Source organism: Pelophylax lessonae (genome assembly GCF_965119305.1).
Source record: "Pelophylax lessonae genome assembly, chromosome: 1".
Taxonomy (NCBI): Eukaryota; Metazoa; Chordata; class Amphibia; order Anura; family Ranidae; genus Pelophylax; species Pelophylax lessonae.
The window spans coordinates 48323716-48338314 of NC_138768.1; the positions used below are offsets into that span (position 1 = coordinate 48323716).

At 44.7% G+C, this 14599-nt stretch overlaps 1 protein-coding gene across 4 annotated transcripts in view; it reads left to right on the plus strand.

The window, feature by feature from the left end:
* Window positions 1-14599, plus strand: part of ST8SIA5 (ST8 alpha-N-acetyl-neuraminide alpha-2,8-sialyltransferase 5) — a 152399-nt gene that overhangs the window by 110904 nt on the left and 26896 nt on the right. The window lies entirely within an intron of this gene.

Consider the following 14599-nt stretch of genomic DNA (forward strand, 5'->3'; position numbering starts at 1 on the left):
TGTGGACGCCATCACGCTATCCAGCAGTTGAGAAGTGTTTTGGAGGCGAGTGGTTCCCATGTCCTACATGCATGTACACATCCTATGTTTGTGAGTATAATGTACGCTACCCATTTCGATTTTAATAAACTTTTTAGTGGTAATGGACTAGGTCGGTGCGCCCTTCTCTTGTTGTTGTCTTACAGTGTTTTTGGATACCCTTGGTCCTGAGGGGGCAGCAAGACCATTCAGAACATTCACCTTCCCGCATACCACTTGAGCGCAGCAGAGATACTGTTTTTGGGTTTCATTGTGCACCATTACAACCTTCTTGAGGGCACCTTAGCTGAGTGATGGAGAAAAATTGAGGGAAAAGAGAAACATTGGAATACAGTACTAGTCAATACCAGTTTGCAAAAGTGTATTTGCTTTGGCAGAATAAGTCCCCTCTAATGTTGGGTGTCCTACGTGTGTGGATGCAGATGTGTTGTGCAAAACTAATAGAATAGTTTTTACATTTTAAAATGGGGTGCCTCAAGACTGTCCATAATTTTTAAGGGGTGCCTCGACTGAAAAAAGGTTGAGAAACACTGGTTTAGAACATTGGGTTCGTTTTTTAATTTTTAAACAGTTATGCCTCTTACACACGAAACTCCTGTTTGAGCTTCCTCTTTTTCAGCCGTAAATTTCAGGAGTATTTGTCATATTGAAATGCGCGCATTATCGCGCATTCGTGTGCATTTTCGCGCATATGCGTTCGCGCAAATTTGCGTCTTTTCCCGTTTTTGTAAAATATGCAAATTTGCATTTATCAGATCACAGTATGTTCGTGTGTGTTCATTTGTGCACAGTCACACGTATTTGCGCGCATCAGGCATAAATTACTGTGCAAAAATGCTGATTTTTCTATTTTGTTTTTACTGCAGAATGCATGGCGCTCATTTACGCGCCTGTGTGCACAGGCACATTACAATGAATGGGCTGTATTTTAGCTCAGAAAAAAAAAAGCTGTACTGAGCTTTTTTAAGCTGCAATGTGCAAGAGGCCTAATTAAAATAGTTAAAATAGTTAAAGCAGAGTTCCAGTCCCCATAATCAGTTTTTTTTTTTTAAATGCTCCGCTGGGATCGTTGGAGCTTCTACTTTACAATTTGAAAAATGGTAATAATTTGTTCCTTCTTCTTTCTTCTAAATCAATAAAATCTTACCTGGTCTCGGAAGCAGGCAGGGGCCATTGAGATTGTGGGCATCTGAAGCCTGCTTGTGTTTATTTCCAGGATTAGGTGCAGCTGGCTACCCAGCATGCACCTCCCGATAATGACACTGCAAGGCGCAGTTTCTTCATTAGGCGATTCCCATGGACTCCTGGGATAGATGACCCCATTATACCAGGAGCCCATGGGAATCGACTTATGACGACTAGGTGGCCGGGACCGGAAGTGCCGCGTACACAGTTTAAAAAACATTATTTAGACATCTAAAAATATATACAGTATATATATTTTCTATTTAGAAATGCACTACGGAAAGCCATTTGGATAAAAGTAAATAAAAAAAAAATTGGTGGAACTCTGCTTTAACCACTTTAAGACCGCTCACTGTGCTACTACTGTGGCACTGCTATGGTCTACGTCGCTGGACTGCTAGTGGTTTTAGACACGGCGGGAGTAGGGCCGGAGGAGGAGAGAAGATCCGTCAGTTTTTTCTCCATCACTCAGCTAATGTGACCCCAACGCTGATGGAGAGGGGCAAGGGAGGATCAAACAAGGATGCTTATCCACTGATGATGTCATTGGTCATAGGAGGTTTGCAGCTAGAAGGTTGTAATGGTGTACAATGAAAACCTGTGACTAAGTATAACTGAAAGGCAGGTTTTATCAACCCACCGGCTTGAATATAAATTTTGGGGCAATTTTTAGGCATTTTGCCAAGGCACCCCTGAAGAAACCTCAAGGCACCCTGGTTGAAAAAGGCTGCTGTGGACTCACCACAGCAACTTTGCTCTTGCTAGAGACTTGCCATTCAAGTTTGCTACAAATTGGGAAAAGTGTCAACTAGAACTTGTGCTTCAAGTGCTCTGCAAGTGTACAACTTGCCAGTGTAAAAGTTCTTCTGGGACCTCTAACACTCAAACCCCCTCCTACTGAGCACGATGGGAGGCAGACTTAGGAGCCCTTCAATCCCCTGAGGACTGGTCCAAGATGTGGGGGGCCCTTTTCGGTCCTTTTGTAACATAGCACTAGAGAATTAATTCATGGTTATGTCCAGATGGTACTACACCTCAGTGAGAATTGCAAAATACCTCCTGACGTACCCAGCGTTGTGTTTTTGGGGTTGTTCTGATCAAGGCGATATGAAGCACATATGGTGGACGTGCCCCGAAGTTAAAAGGCTGTGGATTCGGGTGTACGTTTTGGTCAATACACTCTTTCATTCTAAAATACGCAAGGACCCGTGGGAAGCTCTGTGACTGGACCGACACACAATGTGCTTGCTTTCTTCTGTCAGTATACTGCTTCCTTCAGTCTGGAACATAGATATCAGATATTACAGCCTCCCTACATACAATGCTAGCCCCCAACTTAGCTTGTATAGATCTGGAACCTTTATTGAACAGACTCACACACAATATATACCACACAGGAGGACATCCCCCTCCTGATCAGATTACCCCCCTCCCAGGTCAGCTGCTTGATTACATTATGCTATGCAGATGAAATTGTGTACAAAAATATAATTAACCTGAACTAATTACCTAGCCATCTGGACAGAAACAATAGGTGAATAGGAATGCAGACCCAGACAATGTTATCATTAATATGTTAATTAACTCAGCACTGCAACAAGGCTAAAACAAAATACATTACACATTATCCTAAGTATAAACACAGAACCCACAGTAGACAATGGGTGAGTAAATCAGCATAATCAACTGTGTGAAGCAGTCTTTTATTGGTAATAAGCAGCTAGGCCTTTAACATGGATCCTAGGCCTAGAGTCCCAGAGTCTTCATATATTCCTTGAGATATATTTTTGACAAATATTACTCTCCCATTTTGAGTAATCCAAACCATATTCTCAGTGTCCATTAAGTCCATCATTTTCTTGGTCATCCTGTGCCCCTAATAGACACAAGATGACTTACACATAAGAGGGGACTAGGGAGCTGAGAGAGGGATTTCTGAACCTCTCTAAGGTAAGCTGGGTTCCAAGGGCCCCCCAATCAAAATGACTCCCGTCACAAGCTCTACTTCATAAGCCCATCTTTGAGTTAACAAAATGTGAACGTATCTTGGCAACACATATTTTTTATGGCTACTAAACAAACCATTGCAAAGGCATGGAAAACACCTCTCTTCTCTTTTGAGGAGGTGAAGCAATGGGTGCGTGGCACGTTGATGAACGAGAAGCTTACGGCAATACTCACAGACACCAGGGACAAATTTAGTACGATTTGGCAACCTTGGCTGGACCAGTTTCCAGCGATGAGCCCGCTTTTTGGATTTATAGGAAATTTTGTTAAGCCCACTGGTGGCAGCCTTGGATTCCCTGGTGGTACGGGATTATTTTCGCAGAGGTCATACTTCTGACTGGCCTTGGAGTTCCCCCACTGTAGGGGGGGCCTACCATTCTGCCACAGGGGGGGGTCCGCCAGCCAGTTCCGCGACTGAGGGGGCCCGCCCGCCATTCTGTCACTGGGAAGGTCCGCCCCCGCCCGCCCATTATTTCACTGGCTCAGAGCCTGTACTGACAATCCCTACTCCATCGCATGGATAGGAGACAGACGATCTTCTCCTCCTGCCCCTCTCCTGTGTGCACCGCGGGAAGTGTGAACGATCACATTCAGCTGCTGAGCTTCACACTTCCCGTGGTGCACACAGGAGAGGGGCGGGAGGAGAAGAAGCCGATCGGCTGTCTCCTAGCGAGGAAGGGGGAGGGGGTACTGTCAGTGCAGGCTCTGAGTCTGAGCTGTATGAGAGGGACACTCTCAGCTCAGAGTACTGCTGATGAGCACTGATAGGCGGCACTGATGAGCACTGTTAAGTAGAATTCATGAGCACTGATAGGCACTGATAGGTGGCATTCATCAGCACTGATAGGCAGCACTGATAATCAGGACACTGATGATCAGAGCCCTGATTATCAGTGTAAACAATGTACTGATTACCGATAGTCTTGCTGGTTAACGGCTCTCCTTTCCTCACACAGACACAGCGTGGAAAGAAAGGAGTGCTGATACCCGACAAATCTGTTTACATGCGATCAGCTGATCACATGGTAAAGGGCTACTGTGATTGTCCAAAGGACACAGCAGTCACAGAGCATGCTGGATGCGTGCCCCAGGGGGCACATGGGAGGCAGGATTCTGGAGGGATGTCCATGGTTGCCCTCCCAGAACTGGAACCCCGGAGCTCGGATGGAAGGCCTGTATATGCCATCATAACTTTTAACCACTTCTGGACCAGAAGATTTTCCCCCTTAATGACCAGGCCATATTTTGTGATTCAGCACTGCGTTACTTTAACGGACAATTGCGCGGTCATGCGACGCTGTACCCAAATAAAATTGATGTCCTTTTTTCCCCACAAATAGAGCTTTTCTTTGGTGGTATTTGATCACCTGGCAATTTAAATTTTTTGCGCTGTAAAAAAAAAAAAAAAAAAGCGACAATTCTGAAGAAAAAAAAAAATCCAATATTTTTCACATTCTGCTATATGGCCTGGTCAGGAAGGGGGCAAATCCTTCCGGTCTTAAAGTGGTTAATAAGTATTCACCTATATAAATGTGAGTTGTATTGTTGTCAGACGTTTGGTCCGTTTTAATGCAAATATGCTGTTTTGAATAAAATTTTGTACAATTTTAATATATGCGAGTATCTGTTGAACCAGGGTACCATAAAAGTCCTATCATTTTTGGGACGGGAGACCCGGGCGAGCCGTAGAAGGGGGGACAACGTCCCCTCCCGCTTCTTGTAATGACAGCCGAGCGGCTTCCCAGCCACATCGGTTGTCATTACAAGACAACCGACCGTCGGCTATGGACGCCGGTACCTCTAGCTGCAGGCATCACTCCGGTACAAGCACTTTCCCAAAATATCGGTAACCTCCGGGGCCGATTCCGATTCCAAAAAGCATATCGGCCCTCGATATTTCGGTGTTGCCGATAATCGGTCGATCCCTAGTATTTTCCCGGATGGTCTGGGTTTTGAATCATGTGTCCGGGTTTTGAATCATGTGTCCGGGCTTTGAATCGTGTGTCCGGGCTTTGAATCGTGTGTCCGGGCTTTGAATCGTGTGTCCGGGCTTTGAATCGTGTGTCCGGGCTTTGAATCGTGTGTCCGGGCTTTGAATCGTGTGTCCGGGCTTTGAATCGTGTGTCCGGGCTTTGAATCATGTGTCCGGGCTTTGAATCGTGTGTCCGGGCTTTGAATCGTGTGTCCGGGCTTTGAATCATGTGTCCGGGCTTTGAATCATGTGTCCGGGTTCTGAATCATGTGTCCGGGCTTTGAATCATGTGTCCGAGTTTTGAATCGTGTGTCCGGGCTTTGAATCATTTGTCCGGGCTTTGAATCATGTGTCCGAGCTTTGAATCGTGTGTCCGGGCTTTGAATCGTGTGTCCGGGCTTTGAATCGTGTGTCGAGGTTCTGAATCGTGTGTCCGGGTTTTGAATCGTGTGTCCGGGCTTTGAATCATGTGTCCGGGCTTTGAATCGTGTGTCCGGGCTTTGAATCGTGTGTCCGGGCTTTGAATCGTGTGTCCGGGCTTTGAATCATGTGTCCGGGCTTTGAATCATGTGTCCGGGTTCTGAATCATGTGTCCGGGCTTTGAATCATGTGTCCGAGTTTTGAATCGTGTGTCCGGGCTTTGAATCATTTGTCCGGGCTTTGAATCATGTGTCCGAGCTTTGAATCATGTGTCCGGGCTTTGAATCGTGTGTCCGGGCTTTGAATCATGTGTCCGGGCTTTGAATCGTGTGTCCGGGCTTTGAATCATTTGTCCGGGCTTTGAATCATGTGTCCGAGCTTTGAATCATGTGTCCGGGCTTTGAATCATGTGTCCGAGCTTTGAATCATGTGTCCGGGCTTTGAATCATGTGTCCGGGCTTTGAATCATTTGTCCGGGCTTTGAATCGTGTGTCCGGGCTTTGAATCGTGTGTCCGAGCTTTGAATCATGTGTCCGGGCTTTGAATCGTGTGTCCGGGCTTTGAATCATGTGTCCGGGCTTTGAATCATGTGTCCGGGCTTTGAATCATGTGTCCGGGCTTTGAATCGTGTGTCCGGGCTTTGAATCATTTGTCCGGGCTTTGAATCATTTGTCCGGGCTTTGAATCGTGTGTCCGGGCTTTGAATCATGTGTCCGGGCTTTGAATCGTGTGTCCGGGCTTTGAATCATTTGTCCGGGCTTTGAATCGTGTGTCCGGGCTTTGAATCGTGTGTCCGAGCTTTGAATCGTGTGTCCGGGCTTTGAATCGTGTGTCCGGGCTTTGAATCGTGTGTCCGGGCTTTGAATCATGTGTCCGGGCTTTAGTCCGCCTGAAACCCGGACACATTATTCAGACCGGAATGTGTCTCTGGGCCCCGTCTGCTCAGCTCTAGGGCTGGGGGAAGGAACAGGACTAGATAATGTTTATCGGGTACCAGTAGTCTCCTTGTGCAGCAGTTCCAACAATTACTGTAAATTAGAGTCCTGACCTCCTCTTGTATACCAATCCACCTGAGCAAATCATTTCCGGGAACCGCAGCACAATCACCTCCTGTGCCCGAAAATCATCAAATAGTTCTGACGGAGTAATCCTTGTTTTGCAGCTCCACCAAAAAATTTTAGGGACCCTCCCCCCCCCCCCCCCACCACGAGTAAACAGAGCAGCGGGGTACTCTGGAGGGTGGATCACTTTTTAGAGGTGTTTGACAGGTGGTTATGATGCATTATGTTGCCTCCTCACCACCTGTTTTTAACCCCTAAAAACCCACTCCACTGTGCTGCAGCCATGTGCAGTGTACATAGTTGCAGTAGAGCCCCATTCAGTTGAATTGGTTGAGTTAAGCAAGTGGTAGTTAGGGTTGTCACCTGTCCAAGATTCACCCAGACAGTCCGGGTTTTGAATCGTGTCCCAGTTTTAGTTCACCGAGAACCCGGATACATAATTCAGACCAGACTGTGGCTCCCCAAGTAACTGAGGGAGCCCAGGCTCCCCCCTCCCACAATGTTACCAGCCCCCCTTCTTTCCCACTGGCTGCTGTGAGGGATTTTCAGAATGGAGACCTGGGGATGGGGGCCAGTAATTACAGGCATACCCCGTTTTAAGTACACTCACTTTACATACACTCGCGAGTACAGACACAGCCTGGTCAGCTTGGCATGGCACTACTCCCAGTTTTTAACTTTGGTGTCTATGGGAAATCTTGGTCAGTTTGACATGGCACTGCTCCCAAACCATAAGTGACAGGGATACCAAACTTAGGGAGCACCGAGAGGGGACCCAGGACTACAACATATCCTATTTGTGGCCAGCCAGCTTGCCAAGGTAATCTACCATATCATAGTCCTGGATCCCCTTAACATGCTCCCCAAGCTTGGTGTCCTTGTCAGCAGTGCCATGTCAAGCAAACCAAGATTTCCTATGGAGCTAGTGTATTTACATGCATTGAGAAATGAAAAAATGTATTGCTTCACTTTAAGTACATTTTCGTTTTACATACATGCTCTGGTCCCATTGTGTACTTAAAAGTGGGGTATGCCTGTATGTCATTTTCCTTATCTGAATGAACACATTGAGTGATAGTTACTGATTGCTCCTGGGTCCATTCATCACTGAAGCTCAGCACAGAGCACTTCCCATTTTATACTGGCCTGTACAGCTGAGGCTGCGGAGAGAGGGAATCTCTGTGCTCAGTCCCTTTCTCTGTCTTAAAAGTGAGACATCGGGGGTGTATAGAGCACTGATTATTCACCTAGGCTCCCCAACAGGGCTATTATAAACAATTATAAAACAAATAAAATTAAAAAAGCGACTGACACCATCCACTGCCCTACTGACATCATCCACCGCTCTACTAACACCATACACTGCTCTTCTGACACCATCCATGCCTTACTGACACCATCCACTGCCCTTCTAACACCATCCACTGCCCTTCTGACACCATCCACTGCCCTTCTGACACCAACCTCTGTCCTACTGACACCAACCTCTGTCCTACTGACACCAACCTCTGTCCTACTGACACCAACCTCTGTCCTACTGACACCAACCTCTGCCCTACTGACACTATACACTGTTCTACTGACTGACACCGTCCACTGCCCTACTGACACCAACCTCTGCCCTACTGACGCCATCCACTGCCCTACTGACACCAATCTCTGCCCTACTGACACCAATCTCTGCCCTACTGACACCATCCACTGCCTTACTGACACCATCCACTGCCTTACTGACACCGTCCACTGCCCTACTGACACCGTCCACTGCCCTACTGACACCGTCCACTGCCCTACTGACACCGTCCACTGCCCTACTGACACCGTCCACTGCCCTACTGACACCATCCTCTGCCCTACTGACACCATCCTCTGCCCTACTGACACCATCCACTGCCCTACTGACACCGTCCACTGCTCTACGGACTGACACCGTCCACTGCCCTACTGACACCAACCTCTGCCCTACTGACACCAACCTCTGCCCTACTGACACCTTCCACTGCCCTACTGACACCAACCTCTGCCCTACTGACACCAACCTCTGCCCTACTGACACCAACCTCTGCCCTACTGACACCATCCACTGCTCTACTGACACCATCCACTGCCCTACTGACACCATCCACTGCCCTACTGACACCATACACTGTTCTACTGACCCTGTCCACTGTCCTACTGATGCCAACCTCTGCTCTACTGACTAACACCATCCACTGCCCTACTGACACCAATCTCTGCCCTACTGACACCATCCACTGCCCTACTGACACCATCCACTGCTCTATTGACACCATCCACTGTTCTACTGACACCAACCACTGCTCTACTGACTGACACAATCCACTGTTCTACTGACACCAACCACTGCTCTACTGACTGACACAATCCACTGTTCTACTGACTGACACCGTCCACTTTTAAGGTAGGCTAAGTTCATATTTTTACAGTGACATTTGTTTTAATAATCTAGGCATATTTTATGCGTACAAGAATGCTTTTGTTTTATTTCAGCGTGCCCCTTTAAGCTCTTTCCACTTTTAATGTAATTCGGAAACGCTGTCCTTGGATCATCCAAAGATGTCCCTGGTCTTTTACAGTCCTATAGTCTATGCTACAAAAACAATTTGCAGTGTGCCACTAAAGTCTTCGGGTTTGGCTTGAAGAAAAGGTGGTTACTTTAGTTGAAGTCCAAAAGACATGAATGGGACTGTCTGCATGCAGATGCATAGAACACCTGTGCTAACCCATGCAGGTATACACGGCCCGTTGCATGGATGTACACCTGAGTATATTTTAGAGCTGCACGATTAATCGTTAAAAAATCGTGATCTCAATTTAACCCCCCTGAAGATCTTAACCACTTGCTGACCGCCCGCCGAAGTTTTACTGCGGCAGGCTGGCTTGGCTGCGCAAACTGACGTACTTCTAAGTCGGTCGCGCGCATGGTGCTGGGGGGGCGATTGCCGCCTGACACCCGCGATTGCTCCCCTCTGAGAGAGAAGAACAGTCGGCTGTTGTAAACACAGCTGACCGTTCTTCTCTCTGAAATGATCACAGAGCGCCTGTGATCCTTCTATATAGGATCACATGTCTCTATGGTCATTTCATAAGCCCCTCCCCCCACAGTTAGTAAACACCCCCTATGCTCACATTTAACCCTTTGATCACCCACTAGGTTAACCCCTTCCCTGCCAGTATCATTATTACAGTAACAGTGCATATTTTTAGCACTGATTACTGTAGTAATGTCACTGATCCCCCAAAAGCGTCAAAAACGTCAGAGGTCCGATCTGTCCGCCGCAATGTCACAGTTCGCTAAAAATTGCTGATTGCCGCCATTACTAGTAAAAAATAAATAAATAAAAATTACACAAATCTTTCCCCTAGTTTGTAGACGCGATAATTTTTGCGCAAACCAATCAAAATACACTTATTGGGATTTTTTTTTACCAAAAATATGTAGCAGAATACAAATTGGCCTAAAAGGATGAAACATTTTTAAATTTTTTTGGGGGAATGTTATATAGTCGAAAGTGAAAAATATTTTTTTTTTTCAGAATTGTTGCTCTTTTTTTTGTGTATAAGGCAAAAAAATAAAAATCGCACAGGCGATCAAATACCACCAAAAGAAAGCTCTATTTGTGGGACAAAAAGGACATCAATTTTATATCGGTACAGCGTCGTACGACCTTGCAATTTTCTGTTAAAATAACGTAGTGCCAAATCGCAAAAAATGACCTAGTCATTAAGGGGGCAAATCCTTCCGGTCCAGAACTGGTTAATCCAGCATTTCCATGATTCATGTAACAAGTGCAGAGCTGTTCTCTGCTCACAGCTGTCAAAAAATAAAAAAAGCAGGCAAAGTTTATCACAAAATCACTCAGCTCTGAGAGATAAAAAGAAACATTGTATCATTTGGTTCTTTTTAGAGATCAAAGGGATGAACTTCGGTCTACAAATGAGGTCAGTTTAACCACTTAAAGACTAAGCCTTTTTCTGACACTTGTTGCTTACAAGTTAAAATCAGTATGTTTTGCTAGAAATTTACTTAGAACCCCCAAACATTATATATTTATATTTTTTTAGCAGAGACCCTAGAGAATAAAATGACGGTCTTTGCAATATTTTATGTCACACTGTATTTGCGCAGCGGCCTTTCAAATGCAGTTTATTGGGAAAAAATACACTTAAATAAATTTAAAAAGAAAACGAAACAATAAAGTTAGCCCAGTTTTTTTGTATAATGTGAAAGATGATGTTACGCCCAGAATTGTGAGTGAATTATGATATTTATTCTAAGCAAAAAAATAGTTATTCTCATTTTATCCAGAATCGTGCAGCTCTAGTACGTTTATGTGAATGAGAACTAACTCTCCATTTTACATCGAGGAGGAGGTAGAGATCTAACAGAAAAGAGGACTTCTTTAACAGCTTCTGGAGCGTCCGCCGCACATTTACTGCGGCAGGCTGGCTCGGCTGCGCGAACCGATGTAGCCCTACATCAGTCGCGCGATTGGTGCTAGGAGGCAAGTGCCCGCCGCCACTATGCAGCGGGGAAGCCGATGCATGGGGCCGGCAGCCGCGATTGCCGTCTGACACCCACGATCGTTCCCCACTGAGAGAGAAGTGAAATGATCACAGTGCGCCTGTAATCCTTCTATATAGGAACACATGTCTCTATGGTCATTTCACAAGCCCCTCCCCCCACAGTTAGAATCACTCCCCTAGGCTCACATTTACGTCTTTGATCACCCCTGGTGTTAACCCCTTCCCTGGCAATGTCATTATTACAGTAAGAGTGAATATTTTTAGCACTGATTACTGTAGTAATGTCACTGGTCCCCCCCCCCAAAAGTGTCAAAAATGTCAGTTAGGGGTCCGATCTGTCCGCCGCAATGTCACAGTCCTGCTAAAAATTGCAGATCGCCGCCATTACTAGTAAAAAATAAATAAATAAATAAAAATGACATAAATCTTTCCCCTAGCTTGTAGACGAGATAACTTTTGCACAAACCAATCAAAATAAGTTTATTGTGATTTTTTTTAACCAAAAATATGTAGCAGAACACAAATTGGCCTAAAAGGATGAAAAATGTAGATTTTTAAAAAACATTTTTGGAAAAATTATATAGCAGAAAGTGAATTTTTTTTTCAGAATTGTCGCTTTTATTGTTTATAGCGCAAAAAATAAAAATCGCACAGGTGAACAAATACCACCAAAAGAAAGTTCTATTTGTGGGAAAAAAAGGACATCAATTTTATTTGGGTACATTGTCGCACGACGGCATAATTTTCCTTGAAATGAACGCAGTGCCGAATCGCAAAAAAATGGCCTGGTCATTAAGGGGGCAAATCCTTCTGGGTCAGAAGTGGTTAAAATATACCAACCCCCCCAATTTAATTTAAAGCGATGGCATGGAAATAAATAACTGCTAATATTTCATATTTATTAAAAAGAAATTGAAGAATAAATGAGCAATTTGAAGTCGCTAGCACATTAAAAATGATGTAGAAAATAGCATACATCCCCTATAAAATCAGCAGATTATCTTCCAATCGCCCTGCTCACCCCGTATACAATCATCCATTATTCTTTCATCCGAGAAGCAAAAGTTGCAGCAGTACGTTGGAGGAAAACGTCACTCCATTATTCTTATGTTCCTCTTACCACGTAGCATGGCTGGAGCATTTAGAAACAGCTGTGCCAAGATTATCGCAGTTTGGCTGCCACTTAAGGCACTTAATAGCGGTGCTGACTCATCTCTGTTCCTTTTGAAAGCTCAACAATGTATAATTAAATAAAAAATTGCCACTATTTTTAACATCCTACTTCTGAAACGAGACCGCTCGTACAAGGATTAGGCAGGACCATATAAAAGAAACCCCCCTGGGAGCTTCTTAAAGGGACAATCCATGCAAAAGTCCTATTTAAGTGCCATGGTTGGATGAGTCAAGCACTAGCTTCTGTTAAACCTCGGAGCTTTCAATGGTATGGTCTATGGATGCACTGATACTGGTAACGGTGGTGATACCAAGCATTTGTGCAACTATCGGTACTCACCTAAATCCTCCCGATACCAAAACTGATACTTTGCGGTGCAATTTGCGTCAATACAAAATGAATGGGCCCGGATCGCACTGCAAAGAATTGCATGCGATTTGAAGAGGAATGCGGTGCAATTCCTGTCCGAATCGCATGTGATTTCCCCCTCCTGTGTGTATGTATGTATAGAAAGGGGAAAGCGCCATCTAGTGGGCAGTTTAAAAAATGTTAGCACTTACACAACATATCTGGCCACAAGCAAAATAATCTACATAGGTGTCCCGGTCAGCCGATGATAGCAAACCACAGCCACTGGAGGTTCTCACAGGGCTGGAGGAGATGTAGGGGCATACGCATGCGATGCTTTGCAGTGCATTTTGCACCCAATGTTTTTGGTATTGCCGCAAATCGCACCGCAAAATATCAGTTTTAGTAACAGGAGCATATGGACAAGTATCAGTATTTGGTATCAGCAAATACTTGACCAAACTGTTATTGGTGTAACCCTAGTGAAATCCCTGTTCCATAGTTTTTGGTGCTGAGGTTGTCTAGCGTGAAATGTTGGTGTTCCCGTCCACCTTGTAATGACAACCGATGCAGCTGAGAAGCCCTGCACTGTAAAAAAAAAAAAAAAAAAATATTAAAAAAACAAAAACAAAATAAAAATAAAACATTACTGACACCATCCACTGCTCTACTGATACAATCCACTGCCAAACTCCTCCCCCCAATAAAGAATTGTGAAAAAAAAAGAAAAGAAAGAAATTAAATTGTAAAAAAAAAAAAAAAAAATCTAATATAATATAAAAAATATAATATAAAAAAAATATATTTGATATATTTGAAAAAAATATATAAATAAATAAAAAAAAAAAAATAAAAACTACTGACACTGTCCACTGCTTTACTGATACCATCCAGCCATAACCATCCACAACCCCCCCCCCCCCCACCCCCAACTGAAGCACTTTGAAAAAAATATAAAAAAAAAAAAAGAGTAAAAATAAAATTGTAAAAAGTAATACAAGATAAAATAATAAAAATAAAAAAACAACTGACACCATGCACTGCTCCACTGACACTGTTCACTGCCCTCAAAAAAAATGTTTGTAAAAAAATAATACAAAAATAAAATTGTAAAAAATAAAATATTAAACAAAAAAATGTACACTGTCTATTGCTCTACTGATACTATCCACTGCCCTACTGACGCCATCCTGCACATACTACCCACCACTATATATTCCACACTCTTCTGCACATACCACTTACTGCCATATACTCTGCACTCCTCTCCCTTAGCTGATCATTTTTCTGTATAAGTGTCACTGTTGATGTCAGTTAAGCAAGCCATAGCGAATTGGAATCTTGCCTGGTTTAGCAGGGACCGGCTAAGATTCGAACTCTGCACATAGCGCACCTCTGAACTCTGCACATAGCGCACCCCTGAACTCTGCACTCTATACATAGGGCACCCCTGAACTCTGAACTCTGCACATAGCACACCCCTTAACTCTGAACTCTGCACATAGCGCACCCCTGAACTCTGCACATAGCGCACCCCTGAACTCTGCACATAGCGCACCCCTGAACTCTGAACTCTGCACATAGCGCACCCCTGAACTCTGCACTCTGTACATAGCCCACCCCTGAACTCTGAACTCTGTACATAGCGCACCCCTGAACTCTGCACTCTGCACAAAGCGCACCCCTGAACGCTGCACTCTGTACATAGAGCACCCCTGAAGTCTGCACTCTGCACAAAGCGAACCCCTGAACGCTGCACTCTGTACATAGCGCACCCCTGAACTCTGCACATAGCGCACCCCTGAACTCTGCACATAGCGCACCCCTGAACTCTGCAGTTTGCAC